Below are 11252 nucleotides of genomic sequence, written 5' to 3'. Positions count from 1 at the left end.
AAGGTCCCATTGCTAGAGAATTATCATGAAGAAAGAAAGAAAGAAAGAAATAAAGACCCTTTAAAAGCCTATGAGACCCCCAGAAGAGACGAGTGCATTCAAAAACTCCAGGCCAATCATCAGTGGGTGGAACTACATACACTAGTGATCCACAGATAGTGGTGAATTGTCTGAGTGCCAGATCATTTCATCTATTTAAGATAGCAGATCTGTTCGGAAAGGAAAGTTAGGTTGCCACAAGTAGGGACTTTTTAGCAGACTCTGAATGCTGTTTGTTTTAAATTTCCTTGTTTGCATTTTCCTAGAAAGTGCTAATTAGCAAAGAAAATTATTAGCTTGTTGCTCTTTTCCAGATTGAATTGATTCACTGCCCAAACAGAAGCAAACAAGTAATTGAGAAAACACTCCAAGGAAGGAAGTTATATTACTTTCACAATAGTATATTGTGATAATAATAATAATAATTCCTGGAATAAATTTCACTCTTCACCCATTTTGTGTGTGGGCTGAATATGTGTTTGCCAGACGGATGCCCTTCTGCCTTAAACCTGAGAAAAACATTTTTTATTTTTTTTTTATAAGTGACAGAGACAAAGGTTGCACTTCACTCCCTCTGCACATGATCTTAGGAATATGCTCCGTGCACATTTGCCTTTTTTGGCAAATGGAAAATAAGAAGGCATGTGCAGTCAAATTGGAACTGAAATTGGATTCAGATTCAGACACAGAATCCTTACCATATCAGGAAAAATAATTTAACCAATTTTGTCAGTGGAGGGTCCTACATTTCACACCTAGACCTTTTAGAGGTGTCCTACCTGGATCAATCCACCTCTTAAAATCGTCATTATGATGCCACAGCTATAGAAACGATCAATATTATAGAGAAACGCAGTATAACAAAGCGCTGCATCACAGACAGGAATCTCATACAGAGAGAATAAATGCAATTACTAAAGCAAGAAACCCAATTAACACAATTCAAAAAGTCTCGTTTCACTGTAGCCACATCTGCACCACCCGCAGACATAAGCTCTAACAGAAGTATCAAAATTAATATAATTAAATGGGATTTTACTTGCATTTAGGTGCATTTTATCTCAGCATTACAGTTTGCTTGGGGATTTTAATTGAAGGCAAACTGTATGTTTTTGTGCAATTCTACATAAAAGATCGCAAAGTATAAATAATTCATGAAAAAGTGTTTAGAGCTGTTTTGACCTTTGCTTCTTGTAAATGGCCTTGTAAGTGTATCTAGACTATCGAGTAAAATGTAATACATGTTCATAAAAAGAAATAAAATAAAAAAATTTAACATAAATCAGTGATTCTAGCCCTGATGGCCCACCACTGCATATTGTTATATATTCAGGATTAATTAATTATTTATTTATATTATAAATCATCTGTGGGAAAGCAATCTAACTTGGACACGTGACCTTTTCCCAATGTATGCTCTCAGACAGACCCAATTCTAATCCTAACACAGAATATAATATAATATTATAGATGATATAGATTAGATATAAATGTTATTAAGTTTTTAATTTTAGCTAGCCCTTTCTGTAGAAATAAGTATCCAGGAAGTAGAGCTGGATCTGATCCAGATCTGCCTTTGTAGTAGTAACTTTGTAGTATCTCTAATTTCTAAACTTAATACACTGGACTTGAAGATCTTTTTGAAGCTTTAATGTGCTGAAACAGGTCTACCCCCATAGATTTTATTGTTTTGTTTTGCTAGTTTTCGTTTCAATATCATTTAATTATAATAGCCATTTGGTTTTCTATAATACGAATTGCTACTGCAGGTTGAAATTAGTTTTCTGCCAGATTTTTATTAACAGAATGCATTTAGGCACTTGAAATGCCTTTGTCTATCAGTACAGCAGTTAGCCTTCGAAAATAACCCTGAATACAACGGGCATCCTGCAATTCATATACTGTTAAAAAAAAAAAAAAAACAGGACACAATGTCACTTTTCACATCAGTAAAGCAGGACTCTTTACAGAGGGCAATGTTTAAAAAATTTATTTATTCATTTTTAACGTTTTTCATGTCCATGTTTTCCACAAGGTACACACAAGTGAAAAAAAAGGAAAAATGCACAATATTGTGAACAGTAAAAAATTTCTTAAATATGTATTACAGAAATATGTAGGTATTATATTTATAGTGTATTATATCGCTTAATATTAATTAATAGTATACCCAAAATATATTAATAATGTTTAATAGTTATTATAAGTATTTCTGTTAAATGAACCAGAGGCCAAAAAATACCTGTGAATCTTCTGTATGGTTTCCGTCCCGGAAATTTGTCCAGTTGTGGAAATTTGAAGCGTTCATAATCTTCATGACCTAAAGATTAATGCGTTCCCTTTGACCATGTGACCTGGCGAATGTGGGAATGCAGGCTTGTCTAAAATCTTAAGCATACGTCATTAGAGATAAGATCTAGGCACTTACTGTGCTGGATTTATTTATTGATATAACAAATTTATCAGGAACATCAAAGAAGTCTGTCTGATGATATGCATGCGGGGTTGTTGATCTCAAAGCAAATCGTTTTTTGTTTGCATTAGCCAGGCTATTACACATCTGACATGGTTTATTTGGTTTTCAGTTTTGTGTTTTTAGAATTTCACATGTTGCCACTATATTTATGTAGGTTTTCTTTACTAACACACTCATTCAAAAAAAAAAGAATAGATTATTTAAAAATGGTCTATTAATTAAAAAGAGCACAAATAAAATCCTTTTGACATTGATATTTCTGGAACAAAATGTTTGGAAATACAACTTTTATACTAAATATTAAACCATAAATATAAAACAAATCCATTGTTCATTTTGTAGGTAATCACTTTCTGACTGTAGCCTACACATACCATTTTTATACACAATTTCACAATTTATCAGTGGAACGGAACCACCACTGACCACATGCCATGCCCTCCATTATGTCAAACTATAGAAAAATCTACTTAACATTTATCTTCATTGTTTAATTTTTTCTTGAAAACCATTCTCAACATACTTTTAAGGATCATATGTGAAATTGACATATCTCCAAAACGGTGGTCGATTGCATGATGCTGCCACCTCCATGCTTTATTATAAGCATGATAGAGCTGAATTCTTTCATTTTTTTTCTTTCAGTCCTGCAGCAACACATTTTGTTTGTGAGATTCACCGGGTATTCCAATTGGTATAAATACTGCACCAATTGTCTACCCAAGTCATCCATTACAGTGCAAAAAAATAATAAATGATTGACCTGTTAATATAGGGTGGCACAGGGATAGAGGAAATTTCGGAACTAGGAGTTGGCAACCCTAGAATGTTGCCATTTGTAAATGCCTTTTATGAAAGTGGTAATAGTGTGAGTGCTGTGCAAAAGGAATTTCAGTGTCATTACTGGTTAAGCCTTAAAACGAATTGCCTTCGCTGCTCCGTTCCACAACATGCTTCATCGCTATGTTGCAGCTGTTATTTTCTAAATGGTGCACCAATCTTGTAATCGCATAAGCAAACGGGACACAATCATGACATCCTATATGCTTGTGGTGCCGAAATTCCCTTCGTGCGGCCCGCCCACTATCACCATTCTTATAAAAGGTTGTACAGTAAAGTTCATTGCTCATCACTAAAATGGTCTGTTACAACTAATGGCAAATGTTTTGAAAGAAAATCGCATTGGTTCCAAACAGCTGCCGACGCCCAAGGTCACCAACTCCTACTTACAAAATGTTCTATTTCACTGCACCACCCAGTAATTAAATTTAATTCAACATGTAGACTATTTTCAATAACTTTTATTGGCCAAAACAGTTTTACAGAAATACATAAATTAAGTATATGAGTATTTAATTTACAAATTAATCCCTGTATGTTTATAACTAATAACTAATGAGCAATCCAGAGGGATGATGTTGAGGCAAAAATCCAATGAAATGAATTGAGGAATAAAAAACATTAAGAAGAACCAGACTCAGAAAGGAACCAATTTTTATCTGGGTGACGTCTGGATACTCATTCATTATAGTTTCATCACTTTTGAGCTGTTCGCTGATGATGATTTGAGTACATAACTGTTCATGGCAATTGCATCCGTAAGGCCATAAGCTAAGAACCATAACAGAAAGTTTCACGTCATGAATGTTGCAGGTTGTATGGAGATGGACCCATTTACACAACCTGCAGAGTTACAAAAGTTTCAAGCCGAATTAATAACCTGAAGCAGATTGAAAGTGTTGCAGACAAATGTTTATGTTCCAGCAAGGTAGGTAGCGTTACTGCCTCATAGCTTCAGGGTACCTTGTGCAAGTTTGAGCTCACACTTGTGTTATACTCTGTATATATTCAGTTTTGAATGTTCTTCCTGTGCTTATCAGGACTTCCTCTGCTTTCTCTAGGTTTCTCTAACCTTCTGGACAGATCATAAGTGCTCCTAAATGCAAGTTTATATTTACATTGAATCTTGTAAACCATCATCCAGAGCGAGCTTTCCATAACCACTTTAACTTTGAACAGGATCAATTGCTTAGTGGAAATGGATGAATAACTGCAACGGCGTTTCATCACTGTTGAGTGATGTGAGCTCTTATAAAATGTTCATTGAGTAGCAAAAATGAATGAAGTAATGAATTACTCAGTGGAAGCAAAAAAGTCAGTGTTGCTATGGTGGAGACTGTGTATACACAAACTGTGGAATGACTATTCATCATTATGTATCAGAGGCCATTTGTCAACTGAACAACTGAATTAGCGTAAATGTACTAATTTATATATGTTTTATTTATTTATTTATTTAGTCATAAACACTGCACTTGTAGACAATTTCCTCTCTCAGAGTTAAGAGATCAGACTAAGTTTAGCAAGACTGATGTCATGCTTATGTTTTAGCAAAATCTTGCCCTCTTGGAGAATGCCATGCGGTTCCCATAGACTCATATGCTTTTTTGTTTTTTATGCATAAGCCAAGCTTTCTTGTCATGTCACTGCCTGATTCCTCAGTGATGTTCCACTGAATCGGTTTTTTACACAATTCTTTAAACAATCTTAATTTAAATATCCCACTGCTCCTGTGAATGAGTGGAAATTTTAGAACACATCATACATTTATGGTATATTTACATTTATTATACATTTATTATACATTTAACATATATTTATGTTTATCGCTTATCCAGTGTGCATTGAAAGCCTCCATTAATATATAAACTATATGGGAAAAAAGTATTGGGGCACCTGACTTTTCAATTCAACTTTTTATTTGTAATGCTTTTTACAATAGATATTTTCTTAAAGAAACTTTATTGATAAAGTGCTAATAAGGTTTATCAAAGAATTTATACAAAATTGTATTGCCTATAAGTTTGTTTCTTATTATTGTTTATCACTGATGAGCAAGCCAGTGGCAACAGTGGCAAGAAAACTTGATACCCAAAGATGGTATGAGGAAGAAACCTTGAGAAGGACCAGACTCCAAAGGATCCCGTCATTATCTGGGTGGCCCAACTGCTAAATGCAGATCTGTTTATCCAACCCGTGGTCCTGAGCCATTGTAGTAGACTGGTGATATTAATTACAGTCCAAATTCATCCTCAGTTTGTGAGTTTCTCAGCAGTTTCATGGATCTTTGGGCTGAATATGTGAAACCATCCCCAGCTGCCCAGAGTGGTCTCCAATTGAAGAGAACTCCATCCAGAGGCAGGGTTTTGGGATGAACTAGGCAGATCCAAAGAGAAGCAAAGGACACAAACACTGGTCAGTGGACCCTCAACTTTTTCAGCCGTTCTTCCCAAAATATATTTTAAAATATACAAAAGTGAGTACACCCCTCACATTTTAGCAAACAGTTTAGTATATCTTTTCAAGGGACAATACTATAGAAATGAAAAATTGGACATACTTTAAATTTACATTTACATTTACATTTGTGGCATTTGGCAGACGCCCTTATCCAGAGCGACGTACAAAATTGCTTTAGAACCAGCTCAGGTTCTGGTCTGGTTTGAGCTTTACATGTTCGTTAACTGCCTGTATAAGTTTCTGTCCCTGATTTTCCAGTTTTAAACCACCCAATTAAATTAAACAATTAAATCTTCATTTCATGTTCTCCAAGCCAAAGACAAAAATACAATTAGCATTTGCAATGCTTTAAAAAGAAACCTTCGGGTAATATAATTAAAATAATGATATTACGTGAATGCAGCTGTCAAAATTTAGGTGGCTGAATGAGAAAAATCTCCACAAGCTCACTCCAAAATCTAGTGGAACATCTTCCCTGAAGCTTAGAGGTGAAAAGTGGAGGTTATTTTAACAGCAAATTGGGATTAAATATGAAATGGGATGAAACCAATCATATAATTAGGCATTCACAAACAATACATACAATGTAGAGCATTTTGTGGATTTTTTTCAAATTCATATCACATGTAGATTAAAAAACAAAATAACACTGAATGGAAATGTTTCTCCCCCAAGCATCAATGCAGTACTTTCTCACATGGAAAAACTATAACACCAAGTCCAGACTGCACTTTCACATTCATTCCCCCCCCCTCCCCCCTTTTATATATTTTTTGGTCTCAATAATGCTGATCAAGCAAAACACGAACAAACACATGTTATCTGGACTGTCTTCTGTAAGCTGCTTTCACCAATGTTTTTTTTTTCCAACATTAAAATTACATTTTTCTTTTTGGCATCATAGGACATGCAGTGAACCATTTTTAATGACAGAAAAGAAATAAAATAGAATTTACAATCGGAAAGGAGATATAATTGCACAATTACAAACACAGCTAGACTGTAAACAAGAAGTATGTTTTGAGACAAAAAAAAAAAGGCAATTGCACTTAAATTTTTTGTTCCAATCTGATTATATTATGATGAAGGAAATTTGTGTGAGAACTGTTTTTTAGTTATTAACATTTTTATGCTGGAATATTTCCACAGAAGCTACTGTCAAATTACCTCTACCCCTGGAGCAATTTCATTTCTAGTTCTTCTTCATTCCTTTTCTTTGTTAACATTGCGACTGCGTTTTTTTTTTAAACGAAAAGTAAAAGAAAACAGCAACTTGCCCCTTTGCTGACAACATCCTGATAAAAGAATTTGATTTCTCCAGTATTTGCTTATGTGTGGATCTTTTCAGGCCAGTAATGAATAGCAGTTCCTCTGACTGCTCTTGCATTTCTTCATTTAGAAGGCGTGTTTGATCTTGAAGACTCTTTCCACACTTATCGGCGAGATCAGTTCAAACAAGCTCGTTCATCATCCATCAAAATTCCTGGAACGTTCTTCACTCTAGGAGCACAGTGTGGTTTTTTATTCAAGTTTATAAAAAGAAACAAAATGGTTTATTTGTTAATATTAATACAATATGTTGTATTATGCTATGTTGTTTCAGCTGGGATTAATACCCCTTCAAAAAACACAGAGTAGTTTGGAAGTTATTTAGTCTTTGAGCGGCACTTCTTTTTTTTTTCCCCTTAACTATCCAAAACAAGCTTGAGCAACGTTAACTGGCCGCAAGGGTTACATCAGAGTTCTCAGGTTTCCACCCACTAAAGTTTCACAGTCACAAGGAGACAAAACATGGAATTGGTCAGTCTATCTGCACAGTCATTCTATACTATAGGAGGAAAAAAATTTAGAAAAAGTAAAAAAATATATAAAGAAGAACGATTTATCAGTGTGTTGTGCAATACAGACAATCCATGTGAACCAGTCAAATCTGGCTCTCAAACTCAAGAGGTACCACAAGGCCTACTTGACTAGCAAACCACAGCTTCTGTACCAAATTTTTCCCCTCAGAAAGGTTTTAGGAAGAATTATATGTGTACTACACTGTCATCAATATCTGCGCTCACAAAACCGCAGGGAAAGCAGGAAGTGGTGTGTCATACTGGAACTTCCAAGAAGACTGACATAATAAGTAAAAAAATTAGACTTCACTTAGGCTTCTTCCTTGTTAAAGGTTTATTCCTCTGGAATTGAAGACATCTCATTCCCACACTGAATAAGCACCCATCCTTCACACACTCAATTTTACCCCCGAAAACATGAAAGAACTGTGGTTTTGTTGTTTCCTGTTATTATTTTGTAGAGAACAGTTTTTTTTAGTATGTGCCGTTTCACACGTTTTCTGTTCAATACTGAGGCAATTGTTGTAAACATTTCCTAATGAACTCATTGAGCTAAATGGAGGATTAATTGAAGTAATATGGTGAATTCAGTGATAAATGGGTCGATGCACAGAGTGAATTTTAATATTGGAGAAAGAAAACGTTCAAATAAAAAAACATATACCAAAAAACATTACAAGAATTTAAAACCAACAGCTTCATTACTACTAACATGAGTGAAAAAAATTTAAGTGTAGGTGAGAAATGAAATAAGTCGCAAATAGAAAGCGAGTGTCAGAAGATCAAAGCATTAGTGCATACAAGCGAGTAAAAATAAAAGAGGTGAAAACAAATATGTTGACAGGAATTGGACCATGCAAGACCTGCAAAAACAACAACAAGCTGCCGGGGCTGTGACCGTTCTGCATCTTGTGAGCTCATAAAACTGCTCTACGTGTGAATCATGTGTGACACATAATGCGTTGGAAAGTTTGTGAGCCACGTGACCATTAACTTGTGAACTTCATGTTAAGTTGATAGTCTACATAGTCTAAAATGTTTTTTGTGGGGGGGAATATATTCCCATGTTTAATCCAAAATGCATAAAAAAATCTATAGATAACAACATTTAAACAACAAAAAGAGTAACTATGATCTGGCAAGTGATTCTGATGGATCTTAAATAAAGAAGTTTTGTCAATGTTTTCTTTATATCACTTTGATTTCATTTAACTCCCCTAACCATTGTGTGCAAAGAACAGAGGATGTACAGGATCTTGTATTTGAAATGTATTGATCGGAGCAGTAGAAAAAAATGTGATTTGATTCACGATGGAGCTTGAGACATCCATCCAAACTGGATGAAAGAACAAGACCAAAATCTATCATGCTGTCTTAAGACTTACAGCAACATTAAAGGAACTTAAGGAACATCCAGCAAGCATTATTTCTCACAGTGTTTTTAGGTAAATAAATAATATAAGTAGAAACCTGCTTAAATCACCTTATTCCTGTGTCACAAAATGTTTTATGGTCTGATAGGACCAACATTTTGGACGTTCTAAGCTAAATATCTGGCGCAAAAAAACAAAAAAAAAAGACAGCTTATCATACAAAGAACACCATTCCTACAGTGAAGCCTGGTGGTGGCAGCATCATGCTCTGGGCCACATTGCTTTAAATGAGACTGGAAAAACTCAAGGAAAGCCCCAAATTCCAAAATAAAAACCCTGCAATCATCTGTTAGACCAGACCTGGGCAAACTACGGCCCGCGGGCCACATCCGGCCCTTTGTATGTCCCTGTCCGGCCCGCGTGAGGCCAATCATAAATTACAGGGATGCACCGAAAATTTTCGGCCGAAATACCTAAATCACCGAAACAACACGGCAGAAACACAATTGTAATGACGCAATAAAAAAGCGCAGCAGCACACGGTTATCTGGATAAGAGCAACATGTCTGCGGTGTGCGGAGAGCGATTTGCAGAACATGCAATGCTGAAATTTCAAGAGGGGGTGTGTCTGCAAAGAGTTTCTCCACATCGGGGTTTAATTTATCACCTGAAATCCAAACATCCCGATTGCCATTGTAAATATGAGAAGAACGCGGCGCAGAAAAGTAAAGTCAATCCGAGCATGCACTCCGTCTGTAGAGGACGTTTTTGAAAAGGCAAGAAAGTTTCCCAGTGATGGTGCCAAGGCAAAAGGCATAACACAAAAAATGATGGATTTCATTGACTTTTGAATTGATTTTTCATTTCGGTGCATTCCTAAAATATTATCGTTGGTGTGGCCCTCTGACACAATTCAGGTTTCTCATGTGGCCCCTTGTAAAAATTTATTGCCCACCCCTGTGTTAGACTATGTGAAGAAAGCTAATTTTGCTAAACAATAGTACATTTAGTTGTAATATTAGTCACGGGTTGTACGTGTTTATTAACCCAAGTCATCGTACATCTTCTTCACACTTTTTGTAAAGTTTTGTTCAATTTTCACTTTAATGGTCACCTTAGATGGAAAAAAATGATCTGATATGGTGTTGACTTTTTATATTCATGCTATGAGGCGAGTCCCCAAAACAGAATCTGGCAATCGTTTTGAATACATAGAAGGTGAGTTTTTTCTTTAAAGTCCCTGCAGGTGCGATCAGCAAGAACTAACATCTCAACTTGTTCCAGCTCAATTCATTTTAAAGAAATGACAACAAAACATTTTTTTAGCTTATAAACAGAACAGAAGAGTACAAGAAAGCACAAACACACTTGGAACACACTCGAAATGGTCTCATTGTACATCAGATAGAAAACCGCAGCCACTTCTCCGGCTTCCTGTTGGCCCTCTTGTTTGTCAGACCACGCTGCTGTTCTAAGTGGATTAAAACTTACCCTTTCCTGTGTCTGTTGTTTCTGTTGCTTTTTTTCCCCCCCTGAGGTGAAAAAAAACACAGACAATGTGGGTCAGGCACACCATTTATTAAAATAATAGTAAGATTCTAAGAATAGACAGGAGAAACCCTTCAGACCTAACAATACACTATATGGACAAAAGTATTGGAACATCTGACTTTTCCTGCAATATGTGTTTTCCCCCAAATTGGTATCACAAAGTTTTCAAGGCAGATGTTTAAAATTTTCTCACCACTTAAACTACAAGACCCAAACCTGTTCCAACTTTACAATGACCCTGTTGGAGTTGGTTCGATGTAGGTGATGTAGGTGAGGTGAGAAGGTCTGGAGTGAAGTGTTTTAATTTATCCCAAAGGTGTTCAATAGGGATGAGATCTTTGAGAGTTTTATAGCAGTCCAGTGAAGATCTTCCACTCCAATCCATGTAAAGCTTATCCTCATGGAGCTGGCTTTGTGCACAGGGGTCTTATCATGCTGTAACAGGTTTGGAGCTCCTAGGTCAAGTGAAGGTAAAAAATAAAATAAAAAATCGACTAGAGCCACTGGATCGAAATCCCAAATAAAATCCTTACACATTTGTAGTCTGTAAACTTTATTTCCAGCCAAATTCTCACACAATGTAGCTTCAGAGCAGCTGGAACATGTATCCTCCAAAGCCGATATGAAGGAACAAGTAATCTTTGTCAGAATCCCTTCGAGGGTTTAGAGATT

This window comes from Silurus aristotelis (assembly GCF_946808225.1).
Source record: "Silurus aristotelis genome assembly, chromosome: 9".
NCBI classification, from domain to species: Eukaryota; Metazoa; Chordata; class Actinopteri; order Siluriformes; family Siluridae; genus Silurus; species Silurus aristotelis.
Note: the sequence above shows the minus strand (reverse complement) of the source record.